We start from the raw sequence: 8,810 nt of genomic DNA, 5'->3' as shown, positions 1-8,810 counted from the left end.
TAGTGATGGTGATGGTGATGGTGATGGTGATGGTGATGGTGAACGTGATGATGATGGTGATATCAATAGAAAGAGGTCTTTGTAGGGTGATGGATCAAGCATATATAATAAGATTGTTTTGTGCCTTTGTATATAGATATGAGATTTCTTGCCCTTGGCAAAGTATGCATCTTAGCTCTCAATCTAATTAACTATGTATAGATATGATAGAACACTACACTTTGTTGTGAATAGAAATCTACAACTATAGTATAAAGATTGCTTGGCTATGACCAAATTGAGATAATGTGTTTTAGTACTATTCATTTTTATACTCTCTCATTCATGTTGATCGCATGTGATCACTTAAAAGGAGGTAATGAATGAATATATATTCTAAATGTGGAGATGTGAGGTAAGGAAGTGCGAGTCTTGGAACATAAGGCAATAGAGGGAACTCAAGAGAGGGAGGTGCGATGTCTAGTCAAGTAGATCCGATAAGATGTGGATTAGGGGAAGGTGGAATCGTATTAGTATTGCGGGGGATCGAGAACTAACAAGAGAGGTGGCATGAATCCTATGTACTAGGGAGGGGGAAGGAAGGTGGGATGAAATATTAATTAAGGGGGGAAGGTTTTGGGGCATGGGGACAAGCGTTCCAAAAACAGGGGCATTGGTAGTTTTAATGTAGGTGCTGATGCGACAACAAATAAGTGGTTTATAATTGGGGGAGGGTTGCACGCGGCGGTCCAAACCAGCTAGCACTTTTGTGATATCACATTTAAGAGTTGATATGGGGTACCTGTTGAGGATTGTTTTATGGATAGGTCGTAAATCTTTGTGTTAGCCAAATTGTAACCTTGAACAAAACTACTCCCATGTCCTTAACCCATCCTTAAGTTATCATAATTGTGTTCATTGATGCCTTAAATAGGGAAAGTGATAGGTATGTTCAATGCATAAGATACTTTGAGAGTTTTAGGAGAGGGAGACTAGGTCTTGGCATTGGGATGTGGAAAGAATAATAGAGGGGCACTTGTAGCTTCGGTGGTGCATTGAAGCTTGACCCTTATGCTGGATGATTGTGAAGTCCCATCATGTGAACTGAAGAAGTAACATTGCGTTGATAGAATATATGTTTATATCGGACTAGAATAGTGGACAACATGGACATTGAAAACAAGAGATAGAATTATAAATTTGCTTACAAATAAAAAGATCATACAAATGGATTATTAAAAGCTATTTAAACCCTTGGTTTGTTGTGTGCTATATGGGATATTTATGAAACCATAAGAGAAATTGTTGTTTGAGTCTTTCACCTACTTGGGAAGGATTCTCGCACTTATTGAATCCATGCTGGCTCTTTGTAAGGTCATCCTTACTAAGACCCACTTGAATTTAAAGCATTATACTTCTGGCATTTAAAGTGAACCTACTTATATGCAATATGTGGTATGTGAAAGCATATAGGATAGGTAATATGTCTTTGATTTGAAAGTCTATACATGTGTATGAAGATTTGTTAGTGTGAATTGAAAATTTTTAGAGTATTAGATGTTGATGTGTAAGATGTTATTAACTTATAGTTGTATTTTAAGATTTTTTTGAGGAAATGTTGTATGGCACCTGTTGGTTTAATTTAGCACATATATAATTACCAAATTTTGGCTCATTTCAATTCTTCTTATTATGTTTAATTGATGCCCTTGACATATGGTAAATGTCGTATAGACATTATCTTTATGATTATTTGTTTGTTGGGACTATAATGAATTATGAATGTTGTTTTAGCGTTTAATATAATAATTTTGTAATGAAAGAGCCCGTGACATTAGGTTTACTTAATAACATAAACTTGCATTAAAATCTTACATTTTGCATGTGCTTGGGATGAGCTATTTGAACTCGAGTTAGTACTAATATAGAGATGTTTTCATTGGAAGAAAAGAGATTATGTGATGGAGACTAGAATTGGGCTAAAACCACGTAACTAGATGTTTTTCTTGCTCGTGCAAAGTTGATCCTTAGAAGCAAGCATGGGGTAAGTTATGTATTGTAGAGGTGCTAAGCAATTGGCTAGTCCACCACATAACCTTTTAGTGATGGTGATGGTGATGGTGATGGTGAAGGTGATGGTGATGGTGATATCAATAGAAAGAGGTCTTTGTAGGGTGATGGATCAAGCATATATAATAAGATTGTTTTGTGCCTTTGTACATAGATATGAGATTTCTTGCCCTTGGCAAAGTATGCATCTTAGCTCTCAATATAATTAACTATGTATAGATATGATAGAGCACTACACTTTGTTGTGAATTGAAATTTACAACTATCGTATAAAGATTGCTTGGCTATGACCAAATTGAGATAATGTGTTTTAGTACTATTCATTTTTATACTCTCTCATTCATGTTGATCGCATGTGATCACTTAAAAGGAGGCAATGAATGAATATATATTCTAAATGTGGAGATGTGAGGTAAGGAAGTGCAATTCTTGGAACATAAGGCAATAGAGGGAACTCAATAGAGGGACGTGAGATGTCTAGTGAGGTAGATCCGATAAGATGTGGATTAGGGGAAGGTGGAATCGTATTAGCGTTGGGGGGGATCGAGAACTAACGAGAGAGGTGGCATGAATCCTATGTACTAGGGAGGGGGAAGGAAGGTGGGATGAAATATTAATTAAGGGGGGAAGGTTTTGGGGCATGGGGACAAGCGTTCCAAAAACAGGGGGATTGGTAGTTTTAATGTAGGTGCTGATGCGACAACAAATAAATGGTTTATAATTTGGGGAGGGGTGCCACGCGGCGGAGGTGCATTGGAGGAAAGAAAAGGACGGGCCGCGGAACAAAGGGATAGGGGTGCTAATTAAGCAAGCGGGGACCGCGGACCGCAAACGGGGGGCCGTTGACTGAGGGCCCCAGCGGGACACCTTTATACCAGCGCCTGCAGGCGTCTACAGTCCCCCACGTGCATTGCCGCGTTTCTTTCTTCCTTTTTGACCCTCCTTTTTAAGGACGCCCCCCTAATTTTCAAGTATTTCCAAAGGGCTCTTGTTTTCAAGTATTTCCAAAGGACAACCCCTCCCTATCTCTAATTTTATCTACCACCAATATTGCCCCCTCAAATAAGCCGTGAACACACTCCCCCTCGAGCACATTCTTGCACTGTGGAGCTCCTTGACATATCATGTGGCCTCATGCATGCCACAATTTTAAAGACAACATTCTGCGTGTCTAAGAGCTCATTCCTAGTCCATCTTCTCTGACCTTTTGGCTAGGCATCATTGCAAACTCTGGAATGATCCACATCACTTGTTGCATGCTGTGGTCATTAAAGGAGCTTGTCAATTTCAAGGGCTCCTATTATCACGCTTAACATCGGTAAAAACCCAATATTAGAGGAATGCTCTACAACTCCTAGATCAACATTGAATTCCAAGATTCTAAATATAGTTGCGAATATATTGGGAAGGCACTCGGAAGGCATTTCATGGGTGTGAGAATGCCCACCAAGAGAATTCCATGCATGCAATACCTAGAATTACTTCTCGCTAGAATGCTCCAAGATATTGTCGACTAGTGTTAAAGCTCCATGTGCATTGTCATTTGCATTGACACTAGATGTGGCCAATAAGAAAAGGCCACCTTGTTGCAACTTATGATGCAACCACGGGTGTTGTGGCAAGCATATCATGTTAGCATGTTTGAGATGAGGTGTGCAATGATTGTGAGCTCATTGAAATCTAGCAGCACAACAAGATGGCTCGCAAGCTGGCAACCACAACTAAACCTTCTTATAGTGCCAATGGAGTATGCAAGCAGATTACTCTTATACCCTCTATTAGGTCAGCTTTGTTGTCATAGTGAAGGAGGTACTATCTATTGATATCATCAAGATTTTACTCCCCCACTAGTTTTTAGCAGTTGTTGGTGGCTTAGTGCACAATACTACATACTTAAACATTTCAAACAAACTTATCACACAACTGATGATGAGAATGGTATGAGTCTATCCATATGGACTATAGAAACTCCATTTTCACACCCTGGATTATGCACATACTAGGTTTTGAGACAAATGTCTTAGGCATTTTTGTCCTATCTCTTCCTTTTTGTTTTTGAGACGTAACATAATTCACCATTTTATTGGTATCCTAATTTTGATGACTTGAAGAACAAAATATATAAGATAATTCACAGTTTTATTGGTATCCTAATTTCGATGACTTCAAGAACTCGTGTCTTTGCTTAACAATAGGAAACAAATAACAAGATTCACACTTGTAATAGGATATCAAAGAGGATGTGTGGTGTTTGTTAGATATGCTCAAAATGGCCCACCCTCCTAGTGGTAACCACTAGTGGTCCAAGGTGCTCAGGTTGTAACGGCCCCCATATGAGGAGAAGCCATGTGTGAGCTTGGGACACTAGATGGATCCTCACTTGCATGTTAGATGAGGTCTATCAATGAGACCGTTGATGGTAGAAAGGTAATCTATGTGAGTTTAGCCTATGGGCTAGGCAGGGTAGGTAAGCTGGTAGCACAACGAGGCACATTGTCTTGATTGTGTGGGAGCCCCTTGCTCTTGCTAGGGTATGGGAGCCAGCTATGGGGTCCCAAGGGGGTGGCCCCCTTTCTCGCCCCCGAGGCGAAGGTATAGGGAATATTCTATGAATATTCCATAGACAACTAGTCAGCTCCACTGACTAGGTTGACTGATTAGCTTCACCGACAAGGTTGACTGGTCGGCTCCACCGACTATGTTGATCCGACTACCACACTCATAGTTATAAAGAGGTGACCTTCCTAGTCCATTGTATCAGATCAGGTCTTCCAACTAGTAGCTCTTCACCTAGTATCTGTCTAGATCGCCATCTAAGCTCCACTGTGGGAGTGCACAGGTGGACGGAGCCATCATTTATACTACATCAGTATTGAAGGAAAATTTTGTTCCTCTCCAGTTTGCTGTGTAGTCTCTATTCTTTGTTTAGTTTCTATTCCGCTGCGCCGTGTAATTTAACAATGTTAACTACATGCAAAATCTTCTAGTGACATTGCTCACTCAAACTTCCACAACTTATAGGCAATAAACACCTCTCTCTTTCTCTCTCTCTCTCTCACACACACACACACACATTTTGTGTGTGGTGAAATCCATTTGTCATTAGATTGAAAGAAAACAATCCTTAAGAGTGGGACAACTAGTTACAAGGCTAAGAAAATATCATTATATGACAAGAAGGCAAGATAATCTAGCTCTCGGGCTTAGACAATTGTAGAATGATTGTGGTAGAGATGCTCGAAAGAAGTGATATTTAGCAATAGAGGGATCCCCAAAGACCCGATGATTGCGGTCTTTCCATAAGCTCCATAGTGCCCAATAGATCGTATCCCTATTTCATTGAATGAAAACCATACAACCAAAAGAGTTCACACAAACACACACACACACACACACACACACACACACTTTTTTAATAGTAATACACATCTCTCTCTCACTCTCTCTCTCTCTCACTCTCTCTCACACATACACACACACACCCACCCACCCATACATTCACACTCTCACACACGAGCCTAAATGAGCTATATTTGGTTACCTAAAGTCACGATGTGAATATAGAGAAACCTTGGGGTTGGATGGGTATTCTAGCCCCTTAGAATGGGCTTCACCTCTCTCAGTTTGTGAGTTCTAAGCATAGTGATTCTACAATGCATGGGCGCTCACGTTCCAAAGATTTCGTTCTACATACTACTTAACCCGAACCCTTGTGGAGATGTGGAATCTTGCATGGCATCTTCTTTCTTTTGACGTGAAGCTGGACAATGGATTCTCAGATCGCCATAGCCAAAAAGCTTCATTTTCTCCCTCTTTTGTTGTCGTATCTTCGGCCTGTTACAACTTACCGCCATAGCCATGGCAGCTTGCTTCGAGATTTTGCTCTTGTTTCTTCTCCTGCGTGCTTTGTCGTCTGCCACTAACTCGTCCACCCTTCTTAATATGGTGCTTCCGGTCTTGTCTTGCCCTGGCCTTCCCCTCGTGTGCATCCATGTGTGCGGGTCCATCCATCTTGCTTTTCCAGCTGCCCCTGGGGCCTCGCCATAGCTCTTCTCCCGGAAGCTTCTCTCACCACAGGGCCCTTCAAAGCTCACCACTGGCACCATCCCATCCTCTCCTTTGCCTACCCAATCGTGTATGTCAGATCTATTGGCAGTTTGCAGTACAAAGGACTCTGTCTGCTTCTACGATATTGGTTGTAGACTTGTAGTCTGTTTCGACTTTGCCTTTGCGGGATGGATCTCGAATCAGTGTTGTGCAATTTTAGTATATATCTAGCCTTTTGCAAAGACCTCTCAAGCGAAGAAAACGGCACTGGGCAACGTAGTCCAGCTTGGATAGCTACTTGTAAACGACTTCAACTGTGCCTTTGCTGAATCACCTGCTACAAGCGATTGACACTATATCTCGCTTGCTCTCGAACAGATCGGTGGAATCTGAAGTAGGATAGTTTGAGAGGACCTTCATTTACCTTCCCTAGAGCATGCAGCTGCTTGTAGACCAGGAGATGACCAGCGATCACGACCCCCTGAAGACGATGGCGGCGGATTACCTCAATTTGCTGTCGAATGGGGCGGCTTTCAGTGATGTTACCTTCTGCGTGGAGGGCCGGCAAGTCTACGCACATCGATGCGTTTTGGCAGCACGGAGCAACTTCTTCAGAATGATTTTCTGCAGGGGAGAGTCCATGACAGAGTTAGCAGGCTCAGCTAGTAGCGGTGGAACGTCCCAAGTCATACCTGTGGGCGTGGTGGGCTACGATGTTTTCTTATTGTTGCTTCGATTTCTGTACAGCGGTCAGCTGGTAATGGCATCCCAGAAAGCATGTCCAGAGAGAAGCTGCTCGCACACTCACTGCTCTTCTGCCGTAGACCTCGCCTTCGACACTCTGCATGCAGCCAGATTTTTCGGTGTCGAGCAGTTATCGATGATGATTCAGGTTCGTTATTTCTCACCTCTCTCGCTGGATTTGAAACAATTCGTAGTTCTCGTCTACCAGAAGAAGACCGATTAATCTTATACTAAACGAGATCCTGAATTCTTAAACTTCTTGTCATATTTGCAGAAGCATTTGGCTGCCATTGTAGAGAAAGTCTCCATCGACGATGCCATGCGTGTTCTAGTAGCTGCAAAGAAGGAAGGGCTACATCCCTTGTGGGGTGCGTTCTCGGAGCTGGTGGCCAAATCAGGATTGACATCCGATACTCTCAGGAAGCACTTACCAATCGATGTCGTTGCCGAAATCGAAGATATTCGATTGCTCAAGGGTTCTAGCATTCGCACATTTGAGAGCAGCGAAAGGGGTTTTCTTCAGGAGCAACGTATTCGGAGAATGCGGCAAGCCCTTGACTCTTCGGACGTGGAGCTGGTAAGATTAATGGTAATGGGCGAGGGCCTGGACCTCGACAAAGCACAGGCACTTCACTATTCCGTTACCAATTGCAGCCGAGATGTGGTGAAGGCCTTGCTGGAGTTGGGAGCAGTGGACGTGAATTACGCAGGAGCAGGGGGTCGGGCAGCACTTCATCTTGCGTCAGAGATGGCAAGCCCGGATATGATCGCCGTCCTTCTCGATCATCATGCTTCCCCTCGGGTTCGGTCAGACGATGGAGAGACTCCCTTGGATATTGTGCATTCACTGATAGCTGCGGACTCATGCAGTAGTGCAGCAGCCGGAGTATCTTTGATGCCGAGCCCAGATCACAACAAGCTTTGCCTATGCTTAGAATTGCTACAATCCGCCATGTATGTGGCCGTCAAGGAAGACCAATTAAGCGAAGGTGTGATGACAGAGGTGAGCGACAACAGCAGGTCGGGGTGGGTTCATGTTACGACTGTGGATCAACTCGACAGCTGCTCAACAGGTCCTGACATGCTGGATGCGATTGTAAGCATGGAAGTACGAGAGCAAATAGATTCGGAATGGGCTGCAAACAGCTCAAGTTCCTTTGTGCTACAAGACGCCAATGAAAGTGTGTTGAATCAGTATAACCATTTTGCAAAGGTTGCCGCAGCTACGATGAATTATCCACTGGATGGTTACACGCTTTCAGCGTATCCAGAATTTCGGATGACAATGGTGGGAGTAGAGAGTAGTAGTACGCCCAGCGCAATCTTCTGACGGGTTATGATTTGCAAACTGAGAAGAATTTCGTTTAATAGACTGTACATGAATTTGAAAGTCTCTGGATTGTGAATTACACTAGGCTGATTTCTATTTCTTCCACATGGCAATATTGTATGCCAGGCTTATAATTCGTGTATATTTTATTTTCGTTAAGACAATTGTCCCGTCTCAGGTTTCCATAACTCGTTACATTAGTGTGTCCTTCTTTGAAACGAATTATATACAGATGCTCTTTACTCCTAGGGTAACCGGTTCCATGCTCGGTTCCATGGCATTGCTACATGTGGTGGGGAAGTAGTAAGTAGGTAGGATTCGAGCAAGCTATTCATGTGGGGAAGTCTAACCTTTGAGACCCCAGAGTTTCTAATCTCTCCTAAGTATGTTTACCCAAAGTGTGGTTTCGAGCCTATGAGGTTGAGATAGGCTCCACAAGGAGAAAATCCATTAGCTTCAAGATGAAAGCATGATCGGGTGTAACCGATCGCAGAACTATTTTGTAAGTGCATTGCATTGGGCATGAGTGGGTAGGATTATAAAATCCCCTGTGAGCTCATGATGGTGTGTAATAACTCACCGATTTTTTAACATTAGAGGGTCCTAATTTTCAACCTACCTCGAAATTTTACCAATCGCC

General features: G+C 42.7%; 1 pseudogene across 1 annotated transcript; it reads left to right on the top strand.

Annotated features, from left to right (window-relative positions):
* Positions 1-6,556: 6,556 nt before the first annotated feature.
* LOC147888826 (regulatory protein NPR6 pseudogene) lies at positions 6,557-8,170 on the top strand (annotated as a pseudogene). Its single transcript, XR_015543004.1, has 2 exons — positions 6,557-6,988; positions 7,115-8,170. The product of XR_015543004.1 is annotated as a regulatory protein NPR6 pseudogene (transcript).
* The last annotated feature ends 640 nt before the right edge of the window (positions 8,171-8,810 follow it).

The sequence above is a fragment of the Dipteris shenzhenensis genome, chromosome 21 (assembly GCF_047967505.1).
Source record: "Dipteris shenzhenensis isolate YYH24624 ecotype China chromosome 21, Dip_SZ_1.0, whole genome shotgun sequence".
In the NCBI taxonomy this organism is placed as follows: domain Eukaryota; kingdom Viridiplantae; phylum Streptophyta; class Polypodiopsida; order Gleicheniales; family Dipteridaceae; genus Dipteris; species Dipteris shenzhenensis.
This window is presented reverse-complemented; position numbering and strand designations above follow the sequence as displayed.